Here is a 13,293-nt window from a genome sequence, read left to right on the forward strand (position 1 = left end):
CTTGCCTGCCTCTGCCTGATCGCCCCTAACCACGTCTGCCTGCTAGCCTGATCACCCCCTAACCACTCCCATGCCAGCCTGATCGACTGCTAACTGCTCCCTGGCCAGCCTGATTTCCCCTAACTGCCCTCCCCTGCTGGCTCGGTCACCCCTAACTGCCTGCCCCTGCTGGCCTGGTCTCCCCCAACTGCCCTCCCCTGCTGGCCTGGTCTCCTCCAACTGCCCTCCTCTGCCGGCCCGGTCTCCCCTAACTTCCCTCCCTGCTGACCTGATCACCCACAACTGCCCTTCCCTGCAGGCCTGACCCTCCCCCCCCAACTGCCCTCCCCTACAAGCCTGGGTCCTGCCCAACTGTCCTCTACTGCAGGCGTGGTCCCCCCACAACTGCCCTCCACTGCAGGCCTGGTCTCCCCCACCAACTGCCCTCCCCTGCAGTCCTGGTCCCCCCCAACTGCTGTCCCCTGCAGGCTTTCCCCCAAAACTGCCCTCCCCTGCAGTCCTGGTCCCCCTCAACTGCCCTCCCTTGCTGATCTGGTCTCCCCCCACTGCCCTCCCCTGCAGGCCTGGTCCCCCGAATTGCCCTCCCCTGCAGGCCTGGGTCCCCCCACCACTTCCCTCCCTTGCTGGCCTGGTCTCCTCAAATTGCCCTCTTCTGCTGCCCTGGTCACCCCTAACTGCCCACAACTGCCCTCTCCTACAGGCCATCTTGTGGTGGCCATCTTTTGTCCACATTGGGGCAGCCATCTTTGACCACATGGGGGCAGCCATCTTGTGTCTTGGATTGATGGTCAATTTGCATATTACGCTTTTATTAGATAGGATACAAAAGCCGAAGTGACGAGAATGACCAGAACAACCGGTTGCTATGATGCATACTGACCACCAGGGTGCAGACACTCAATGCAGGATCTGCCCCCTGGTGGTCAGTGCACTCCCACAGCCAACCTCCCCCAGGCTGGAAGGCCCATTGTCCCTCCCCCTGGCTGGCAGGCCCCTATCGCCTGATTGGGGCTGGGCCCCGGGCTGGGACGGGAAACTGGGGGTGGGTGGCAGCAGACACGGCCCCTTTCCCAGGGGGCCAAGGGCTGGCTTCCTCCTCAGGGCCAGTGGCCAACCTCCCATGCCCTGTCCCTTCCCCGGTTGGCAAGCCCTGATTGGCCCACCACCCACCTGCTGTGGTGAGGAAAGGAGAAGGAGGGGAGGTGGGGAACCATGTGGGGGTGAGGAACCACACTGTGGCAGGGTGCTGATGATGGCGGCAGCGACATCTGGAGTCTGTTCCTTCTGTGCCTGGTCTGGAGACTATTGCCTCCTCTTTGGCCTGGCCCTGATGGGCCTGGCCATGATCACTGGCCAGGCCTAGGGATGCCACCCATGCATGAATTTCATGCACCGGGCCTCTAGTACGAATATAAAGACATATGTAAAGCCCTTAAAACAGTGCTTGACACATAGTAAGCATGGCATATTTATTATTATTATTATTATTATTATTATTATTATTATTATTACAACAACACTATAATTGGCTGTGTTGTCTATTTTTTGGGTTTCAAAATGCTCTGTTTTAGGTGCCCAAGATAGCAGAGAATAAAATGAAAGTAAAAATCCTTACTCTCATGAAACTTCCTTCTTAATAGAGATGGGCAGTTAATAAAGAACATAAAGAAAATACGTAGTATGTTATATAGTGGAAGTTCAAGAGAGAAAAAGAAAGCATGAGAGGGTCACAATTGGGGTTTCTGTTTTTAAATATGGAGATTGGGACAAACCTTTCTGAGAAGAGAACATGTGAACAAAGAATAAGCATAAGGAGGTGAAGGACTGAGTATTACAGACATCTGGGGGAGAGCATTCCTGGCCATTAGGGCAGAAAGCGCAAACACTCTGATGTGAAGCACACCTGTCTGATGAGGAGCAACATGCCCAGCAGGAACGTAAAGGCGTGCGATTATAGGAGATGAGAGATATTAGGGAGCCAAGCCATAGCATGGGATCCTAAAGGGCCTGGGAGACCATTGTAAACATATTGTCCCATAATCTTACTGATAGGGGAATATTAGAGATTTTTGAGTGGAAGAACGGTAAGGTCTGACATAAGTTTTCCTAGGATTCCTGTGGCCCTAGTGTTGAGAACTCACAGACAGATACAGGGAGACCACTTGAGAGGCCATTGCAATCATCTAGGCAAGATGCGGTGGTGGCCGGGTCCAGAAGAGTCGTGTGGAGGTGGTGAAAAGTGCATGAGATGTGGATATATTTTGAAGATGAAGTTGTTAGGATTTTGTGTTGGATAGAATAGGATGTGTGTATGTGTGAGACAGCAGAGTCAAGAGTGACTCTGAGGTTTTTGGCCTGAGCAACTGAAAGAATGAAGCTGCTCTTCACTAAGAAAGACTGTGGTAGAAGGTTTGGGGAGAAGGGTCCATATAGGAGTCCAGTTGGAGCATTTTATACTTGAGATGCCTATTAGACATGCATGTGGAGAAGCTGAGTAGCAGTTTGAGGCTGAGGGGTGAGGTCCTGGATGGATATGGGATTTGTGAGTCATCAATAGAGAGGCAGTATTTAAAGCCTTGAATGAAATCATCAAGGAGTAAGTGTAGAGAGGAGATAGATGAGGTTTAGGGACCAATTCCTGGGTTAGTCCATTATTAAGAGGTTGGTGAGCTGAGGAGAAACTAGCCCACAGACTGAAAGAAATATCTGGTGCATATGAGAAAGTCAGGGGACTGTGGAGTTTAGAAATCATGCCAAGAAGGAGTAAATGATCAAATGTGTCTAATGATGCTGGTAGGTTAAATAGGATGAGAATTAAGAACTGCCTTAGTGATGGTGAAGTCATGTAGACAAAGATAAGAATAAAAAGTTTCAGTGGCATTGTGAAGGAAAAAGCCTTATTTGAATAGATTTAAAAAGAAAATAGGGAGAGAGAAATTGTAGATAGTAGGCACAGGAACTTCTTTCTAGGTGTTTTTGGTATTGGGAAGGAGAGAAAATGGTCTGTAGTTGGCAGGGGAGGTGAAATCAAGGGACATTTTTTGTTTGTTCCAATGGGAGAAATAATACCACACCTGTGTGATGCTGGAAGAGAGGCACTAGGAAAATTAACCTCAAATTCCAAGAGAGAGAAGAAAACATCTGGACTAATGTTCTCAAGCATGCAAGAGATGATGCCGTCTATTGCAAAGTGGAGTTAACCTTATCTAGGAACATGGACAGTTAATTCATAGTAATGAGAGAGAAGGAAGAAATTATAGGCAGATAAGTGGGTGGGTATAAAAGTAAAACTTGTGAAAGTCATCTGATTGTTTCATTTGTCTCAGGGAAAATAAGAATAAAGTTTAGGAAAGAAGGATGACCAGGGAGTCCTGGGTTTCCTGTGATGAGACCGTAAACAGTAATAAAAGGCAATATGAAATTAGTCCTGATGGTCCCAAGGGTAGACCAGACCATCCATGTTGAGGTAGGCAAAAAGATGGCATTCTTACCTGGAGTTCCAAAGTTTGGGTGTGGCATTAGGCAGTGAGGGTGTAAAGGACCAGGGTTAGGCTTACATTTAGCACATAGGGTTCCCTCTGGATCCTGCAATGAAAAGTTGGAGGAAGGCAGAGGGTGATAATCTTACTTTGAATATGCAGACCTCCCTGTGTGAGGCTTTCTCTTGGTCCTTGTTGAAGGGAGCTCTCTCCAAGCCCAATGCCCTATAGTTACTCAATACTTATTTTTGTTTGTTTGTTTGTTTTTAGGGCAAAAATCTATAGATCTGAATAAAACATAAAGGGATTTAAATCGTAAAGTAATGCTACCATAGTAATATTGAGTAGGGCTAATGAAGAGTGCAGATTCAGGGAGCTTCCGTTTTGGATTAGCTTACTATTTGGACTTATTTGATTCATAGCATGGGGCCAGTTCCTTTCCATTTCAATTGAATTGATTTCCATCATTTAAAGATTATCTAAACATAATAGGTAATTTTGAAGACTCAGGGAAACTGTCATTAATGAGGGACTATGAGTTATCCATTAAAAGTAAAAAAGGTTTGATTTTACAAGGTAAAGCAACAAACACTTCATTATTTAAAAGTATACTAGTAAAATAACCAGACTGATATTTTCTACGCTGAGTTAGTGTCATTATTTTATAGTAAGAGATCTTATATTGTATATTAATTTTATAAGACAGCAAAGTTTTTTGTAGTTCTCCATATGGAGTGAAAATAACATCATTTGATTTTTAAAATGTGGTTCATCACTATGTTCCCAGGGAAGAGGTACTAGTAATGATAGTTAGCAGTTGTTACATGGGTACTATGTGCCAGATATATTGTCTCCTTCATTTGTAAACATTATTCTGAGACATCAGTAAAATTAATCCCATTTTACAGATGAGAAAATTTAAGATCATACAGATTAGTAAATTGCTCAAACTCAAACAGCTAGCAAATGGTAGAGCAGGGACTTAATTCCAAATCTGTATGATTTCAAAATCTGCTAATACTGCATTCTTTCAACTCTTTCTGCCTCAAACTCTCACTCTAAACAAATCATACAGGACAGCTTCATGAGTAAGCAGGGTAGATAAGTGCTCCAGAAATTAACTCTACTTCCTCTCAGTTCATCATTATAATTTCAATCTTTTGGGTCATAATGTTTTAGTCTTTGAGAATCTATTTAGGTTTAAAATGCTATTACTTGTGGAAAGGGTCATGCATGCAGCCATTATCAGCTAACATCTTTATTACTCGTCAACTATGTAGCATTAATTACCAGACAGTTTTCCTGCAGAGTGAAATACTCAGGATAATATCTGGAGGTTGGAGAGTGTTCTTGGGGAAATGTGCCAAGAGGAAGGAAATGTAAACTGATCAGGAGGTTGTAAGCCAGACTTACGTACTTCACCATTTGGTTGAGTATCCTCTACCAGGTGACAGTAGAGAAATTTATAGCCATAGTGGTCATTCCAGATCAAGTACTTTAATACTCTTTATTTTGTGGATTACAAAATTTAGCTCCAAGATCACACAGTAGGATGGAGGTAAAGGTAGGATTACAATTCTCAGACCAGAGCCCCTTCCATGATAAGGCTGCCATTTGAGATTGTTGTCAGTTATTCATTGTTTTGATTCTTAATTTACTCATCCTCCTTCCCTACATGGAGTGTGAGCCATGTACCTTTTCAGGGTTTCTTTGACATAAAAAGCATTGAACTACTCTTTAGTTTCCAGTCCCTCCCCACCTCTTTATGAGTCCCCAAATCCAAGGCCATTAATATATAAACTTTAGCCCAAGAACTGAGCTAAACAGAATCAATTACTTCCACATGCACAGGTCTAGAAAAAAAAATGCAAAACTAAATTGCATGATCTTGCTTGAAACAGTTCCCATCATCATTATTAGGGATCCTGTTAGCAATAAGAAAGTACACCAGCAGCAATTCCAAAAATGCTCAGAGATGATTAATTCACAATCAACCATCTCAAATTTACTGTCTTTCAATAAGGACTCAAACTCTCCTTTGTTATTTTTTTCTGGCAAGGCTTTGATTTTGGAGTATGAACTAAAAGCAATGAATAGATTGTAGTAAATATACAGAAAATAAGCTTTTGCTTTTGAAGCTCGATATGAAAGCCTATGAAGTATTTTAACCAAGCAGTTTTAACCATTCATGGCCAAAAGAATCCTCTTGAACACTCTAAATTCCCACATATCATTTTATTAATTTCCAAACTTAATGTCTTGTTCAACTCATAATTGAGTTGATGTCTACAACCAACCACTATTCATGTAATCAGGTTTATAAGTTCTTCACCTACTATGGATGCCAAGCAAGACAAAAATAAGTAGATTTAATGTCCTTTGAGTTTATGTGGAATTTGAAACCATTGATGGGAATTTATCTTTGAGTTAGTCAATAGGTCAATTGTCTGGGGAAGTTGTAGCCAGACAGATATTGACCTAGGCATCTACATCTGGTCCCCAATGTTGAGTCCATCTCAAAATAAGACTGAACAAATTGACAAGGGTGTCTAGCATCCCATTGTCACTTTACATAGTTGGTTGGCCTTTATAGAAAAGGGAAGGGGAAAGTCTAGGTGTTGACTACAGGGTTTTAAAAAAATGCTTGCAATTTAATAAAATCTAATTCTTAAAGACTTTTTTTTTATATAGTAGAGAAAAGAGAAGATAGGCTTTTTCTTTGTCCATAGGAAATTTTGTTTTTACTAAAAATGGTGGAAAGGGGTGTCTATTTCCTCACATGATTGGGACAGTTATATAAGTGTAGTTCTAGTTGTAGCCATAGCCCCAGTACTTCTGCTCATGATGGCTTCCTACTTTCTAGGAGAGCTATGTCACAAGCTGCCCACCACATCATGCTTAGATACTCTCCCAAGTACCCTCTGAAATCACCCTGCCTTTCTGGTGTTCATAGCCTCATGTAATCACCGCCCCTTGAGTGTGTTTGGACCTAGCGACTTGCTTCTAATGACTAGGGTATTTCAAAAGTGATAGATGTCACATCCATGATTAGATTACAAAAGGTTGTGATTTCATCTTGTTGGCATTCTCTCTTGCCCTCTCACTTGCTTGGACTGAGGAAGCAAGCTGCCATGTTGCCCATGTGGCAAAACAAAAAACAACAAAATAAACAGCAAAGGAGGTCTCTGGCCAAGAACTCATGAAAAACTGAGGCCTCCGTCAAACAAGCTGCAAGGAATTGAATTTTTCTAACAACATGTAAAGGACCGAGGAAGAAGGTTCTTCTCAGTTGAGGCTTGAGATGACTGCAGCCTTGTGAGATACTCAGAGAGCCAGAGAACCCAGTTAATCATCTCCAGGTTCTCAAATCAAAGAATCTGAGATAATGAATGTTGTTTAGAGCCACTAAATTTTGGGGGTAATTTATTATGTAGCAATAGATAACTAATGCCTGCTATAATTAGAAATTTAGATTTCTTATGAAGAATGTGGAAAATACAGTCTCTTTCAAAAGTCATTTTCTTCCTTCATTCAACAGATGTTTATTAAACACCTATTATGTGCCAGATAGTTTTAGATGCTGGATGCAGCAGTATTCACTTGTAGAGTGGGCACATCATTATACAGTGGGCACAATCTACTTAATCCCAAAGCAAGACTTCTGCAGTTACCAGTGTTTTCCTAGATAAATTCAATTTTTTTTATTCATTCACTAAACCTTTATTGGATGTCATTTCTAGAAAATCAATGATAAAATCACTGTATCATGTGAGAAAGAAAAATTAACACAAACAAATTATCTCATTATAAGAAAGAGGTACTTAATCTGTTATGGCACTCTGCTAGATGTTTCTGACTTCAATGACTAAATAGATACCATTTTCTGAAAGATGAAATAAAAAAGGAAAAACAGATTTAGGTTTAAAGAGGATGAGTTTGTTTTTTGATTTGTTTGAATTTGTGGAATATCCAAGTGGACATGTCAAGAAGAAAAGCAGAAGTAGACTTTGTTTTGGAGATAAATATTTGGAAGTCATCAGCATGTAAATGACAGTTGAAACCGTAGTATTGAGGGGCTTGTCCATAGATGATATATACAGAATGTAAGGGAGCACACATATTTAATGAGTAGGCATTTATGCTTAAGAAGTGTTGAATAGGTAAGAGAAGTACAGTAGTCATATAGGAGCAAGAAGAGATGGATGTCCTAAACTGAGAGTGGCTTCAATGGGGTTGTGAGAGCAGAAATGAGAATGGAATGGTTTGAAGCATAGACGTGCATGAAAAAGTTTATAAGATGAAGCTTAAAACATTGGATGTAATAATTGTAGGTCTTTATGCCAGTTGATGATGGAAGTCTTTTATTTTTTTTTTTTTTTTTTAGTTTTCTGCTTGAATAGAAATGTGTTCTTTTTGTGGCAGAACAAATAGGATATGCCATAAATTTTATAATTTTATATAGAGAATTTCATGTGTTTTTGAGGTTTTATCTTGCTTCTGACAATAAAAACACAATGTTTTGATTGGTGCTTACATTGAAATTTAGGAATGTTATTTTGGCATATGAAGGCTGCATGCGCTCTCTTCCACCTCTCTGATTCTCTGCTTAACAGAGTGATAGAAAGAAAACTTGAATTTGGTCTTTTCCATTCTTCCTTAACAAACCTGAATTCATCTCATCTAGAAGGCAGACAATTCTTAATTCTCAAAGAGAATTTTTGTGAACTTGTGAATCGTTTCTGCCTTTTCTTTTTGTAGATAGACTGTAATTGATTTAACAGTAGAGGAGTAGTGATCAAGTAAGACTCTGTTCAAAATCAATATTTAAAAATAAAATAAATACCACCATAAGTCTGCTGTCACCGCTGGGAGTGACAGAGAATAGCACTTAGGAGTAGTGGAGACAATAGCCATCTGTACTCACACACAGAGTATAGCCCACTGTTCTGTGACTAGCTGACATCTGAGACTTAGATACTAAGTGGCGTTTCCATTCTGGGTGTGTTCTTTAGAGCTAAATGGGTGGTTATATATCACCAGAAACCAAAGGAGAAGCCATTTCTACACAGAGTTGTCACGGTTGCTCTCCTGGTCTCTCAGTTGCCCCTCACAGGTGGATGATATCACTGTTGACAGTGTGACAACATGAGGACAGTAAGTGGGACACTAGTGAATTAGTCTACCTGTTAAAATACAGCTTTTTATTTTAATTTGTGTGAACAGGAATGGGTTTTCTCCTGAGAACCCCTGCCCCCATCATGACATTGGAAAGACTTTATGACTAGGTCCTCGAGGACCTTTGTGCTTTTGTGCAAGTAGAGAAGGAAGCCTGTATCATCAGATCTTACTGTGGAGAAAGAGGAAAGGTAATCATAGTTCTTTAAACATAAAGTAAACAGGAGAAGTGAAAATTTTGGAGCTAAAGAGTCTATAGGTTAAATTATTACTAGAGAGAAAGGGAGAAAATAATATACATTAAAGGATGGGTTTTTGAACTTTCACATTTATTATAAACCAGGCACTTATTTTAATTATACATAGTTTTCTTCTTCTTTTTTAAAAAATCTTTTCCTTCCCCTCCCTCCCCTCACCTTCTTCCTTCTTTGTTTTATGGAAAGTGGGGGTGACTAAGGCACCAGGACACTAGTTGACAAAATAAAGTAGACAAGAGGGCAAATATAAACCTTTTTCTTCCATTTTATTTGTCAGAAAAGAATAAAAGGTAGTAAAGGAAGGTAATAATTATTGACCCTCTGTATTAACTTTGTTCTCTTGGGTAAGCACATAATTAGGTTGTTCTTTAAAATGCATGTTATGGAGTTGGCAGCAGACTCTGGTTCAGATGGGATAACTCCTTATGCAGGCAGCTTTTAAAATGCACACCGTGTACCAAAGGAACTTTTCTGGTCTATTGGGTAAATATGTATTAAAGTAATTTTTAAAATACTTATGTACTCAATAGGCTGGAAGTGGTCAATGGCTTAATGAATAGTCATGCATTTTTAAATGTGTATTATTATTTATGCACTGACCCAAGTGAGAAAGTCTTTTAAAAAATGGAATATTCTTGATGACTGTGTAATTTTGCAGTGAAATCTTAAAAGTGTTTCATGAGAACAGGAGCCAATTTTAAAATTACATTATCTCATCGGCCCTTCACCTCATTTTTTCTGCTTGCTCTTCCTCTTATGGGATGTATTCTAATAGGCTCATTTATGGCTTCCTGCTGGCCTAATTTCATTTTCATAGATTAAAGCTGATTTACATTTGAATTGCAGTTTTAGTGTAGGACTTATCCTATGTTGATTCATAGTGTCTGGCACATAGTAGGCACTCAGTCAATATATGTGGAATGAGTTGTTTGTATAGTTCGTGACATTCTTTTTTTAAATTAATATTTATTGTTGAGATTATTACAGAGGTCCCTCATTTTCCCCCCATAGCTCCCCTCCACCCGGTTCCCACCCCACCCCAGGCCCTTGCCATCCTATTGTCTGTGTTCTTTAGGTAATGCATACATGCATATAAGATCTTTGTCTAATCTCTTTCCGCATTCCCCCTCCCCTTCACTCCCTTCCCTCTGAGAATTGTCAGTCTGTTCCATTTCCATGCCTCTGATTCTATTCCATTCACCAGTTAATTCTGTTCATCTGATTTTTTATTCATTTGATTTTTAGATTCAATTGTTGATAGATATGTATTTGTTGTCACTTTGTTGTTCATATTTTTTATCTTTACCTTTTTCTTATTCTTCCTCTTAAAGAATACCCTTCAGCATTTCATATAATACTGGTTTGGTGGTGATGAACTCCTTTAGCTTGTTCTTATTTGTGAAGTTCTTTATCTGACCTTCAATTCTAAATGATAGCTTTGTTGGGTAGAGTAACCTTGGTTGTAGGTTCTTGCTATTCATCACTGAATATTTCTTGCCAAAGAAACATGTCACAAATGAAAGAAATGGGAGAAAGCAAACTATTGGATATAGAGTTCAAAACCACAGTTATAAGGTTACTCAAGAATCTTCTAGAAACCACCAAGGAACTTAGTGAGACTTTCAAGGATCTTAGTGAGAATGCAAAAACAAATGGAAAAGGACCAGCCAGAAATTAAGCATGTACTGACTGAAATAAAGAATAATATACAGGGATTCAGCAGTAGACTAGAGGATCCTGAGAATCAAATCAATGATTTGAGATATGAGGAAGAGCAAAAAGAAAAAAGAATCCAAAAATATGAAGATAGTGTAAGGAGCCTCTGGGACAACTTCAAGCGTACCAACATCCAAATTATGGGGGTGCCAGAAGAAGAGAGAGAGCAAGATATTGAAAACCTATTTGAAGAAATAATGACAGAAAACTTCCCCTACCTGGTGAAAGAAATAGACTTACAAGTCCAGGAAGCACAGAGAACCCCAAACAAGAGGGACCCAAAGAGGACCACACCAAGACACATTATAATTAAAATGCCAAGGGCAAAAGACAAAGAGTGAATCTTAAAAGCAGCAAGAGAAAAGCAGTTAGTTACCTACAAGGGAGTGCCCATATGACTGTCAGCTGATTTCTCAACAGAAACTATGCAGGCCAGAAGGTAATGGCAAGAAATATTCAAAGTGATGAAAAGTTTATGACATTCTTGCAAGCAAACATTAGCTTTGCACATACTATATGCAAAGCGCAGTTTTGAGTATCAATATAGCACAAAGTTAAGATATCTGCAGGTCATAAATAGATCCAAGCTCCACTTCCAGCATCTTCACTTACCAGCTGCCTCTCTATGCATCAGTTTCCTCATCTATAAAAGGAGAACAATAGCTAATTTGGCAGATTTCTTAGAGGGATCAGTTGAAACATTATACAAAAACTAGCGTTCCTGTTGCAGGAAAAAATCCTGCAATAGGGTTTCCTGCTGCACTCTACACCGCCCCGCCTCCGCTCCTCCCTTGTCCCCCGGCCCGCCTTCTCCGCCAGCCCGCCCCGCTCTCCTTCCTTCTCCCCCGGCCCCGCCTCCGCTCCTTCCTTCTCCTCCCCCCGGCTTGCTTGCTTCTCCGCAGCTTTGCTCCCTTCAGCATCTCTTGGCTTCTTTCTAAGCTGTCTTGATATGCAAATTAGCCGCCACCTTTGTTGGGGTAATTTGCATACTCATCCTGATTGGCTGGTGGGCGTGGCTTGGGCGTAGCAAAGGTGCGGTCAATTTGCATATTTGTCTATTATTAGGTAGAATGCTTAGCGCAGTACCAGATACCCAGCGAGCTCTCAGCCACTGGTTTTTCTCTCTTGACCTGAGTTCCTAGGCAGAAACATGAGAACCAGTCATTTCTAGACAGTGGAGGCTTCCAAACTCCACAGAGCCCTAATCACAGATGTCACAAAGAAAAATGTAATAGCCCTATAAACAGGCACCATTCTCTGGTGTCAGAAACAGGAGCATTCAATAATTCTCGGAGTCCCATTTCCAGACGGGGACCTCCTATGGGCACTGCATTAACACTCATCTGAGGAGCCTACATTCCTGTGTGCTCCCATTACCTGGGCCTCCCAAGGTGGCTTCACCCAAATGTTTGGGTTCTTTCCTTCCCACAATCCTCTGGGAGTAGAGGAAGTAAGACCTCAATGTCCCTTCTGAACTTCAGAAAATTTAATGAACAAACAACCCTCCCCAAAGTCAGGTTTTCCAAGAGAAAACAGGGCTAATGATACCTACTGTGGCACAACGCAGTAAATAAGGCCTTGAGAATAAGCATTATTCACATGCTCACTGAGCTGCCTCCAGTCCTATTTGGAGGGAGGCATGGCATAAATAAGTAAACATGCTCCCTGGATCTTTACGGTCAGAGGTTTAGTGCTATAACAGAACCTATTCACAGTGTGACTTCTGAGCCTCTTGCTTCAGGATAAGAAAGGGGCTTTCACAGAGCGTTCCTTGAAGGGTGTGAGTAGAGGTGGGAAGGAGTTAACGTGCATGACATGAATCTATTTAAAATTAGAGGCATGTAAAAGGGACCTAAGAGAAGGTATAGAAAAGATTGTTTTACAAGAAAGGCAGGCGCATGCCAGAGGCAAGGATATTACTTGATAAGCTAGATGCACTCAAAATCTATAATCTCAGGTAAGAAATGGGGTTCTGGAAATAAGACCAAGATGTCATAGATGGCCCAAGGAGACCAGGATTTCTTAAGATAAATGTGAACAAAATAACAAAAAGGTGGAGATGTGTCTGTTAGTGGAATACTGAGAGCCACACTTCCACACAACTTGCAGTCTTTAGGGAAAAGCAAAAACGGAATGCACAATTGGCTGGGAATAGATCACACCTTGAGCAGCCTCCTTGGACATTTCTGGAATCAGTCTATCTTCTGCCCCTTTAGTGCCTTTAGAGCATCTTATTCATTAGGCAGTGCTTTCTCTGCTGGCTTCTGCCTGCTGTGGAGGAATCAGGTTCTAACCTTAGAGTTGATTTATTCCCATCCTTCCAATTCATGTGAATTAACATTTTCTTGTCAATTAAAAAGGAAGAGATTTGCTACATTTTTAGCGGAAGGAAGGAATTGTATCAACAGGAATTCTGTCTTCACATGGGTGCAGTGACCTGCCAGGTGTGCCTGAACCATCCCTCACCTGTTACTGCTGGAGGCCTCAGACCACAGGGATGCTTAATGGCAGGAAAAGAAGAGGCCTCTCTGTTGAGGAAGAGACTTTCAGATTACTTGCCTCTGGCCCAGCCCCTCCAACCAGTCTTGTTTTTATAGTATTTATATTTCTTAGGACTAGAAGACTGAAACTCAAATTAACTACTGGCTAAGTTATCCTTTTTAATT

Source organism: Eptesicus fuscus, chromosome 2, assembly GCF_027574615.1.
Source record: "Eptesicus fuscus isolate TK198812 chromosome 2, DD_ASM_mEF_20220401, whole genome shotgun sequence".
Taxonomy (NCBI): Eukaryota; Metazoa; Chordata; class Mammalia; order Chiroptera; family Vespertilionidae; genus Eptesicus; species Eptesicus fuscus.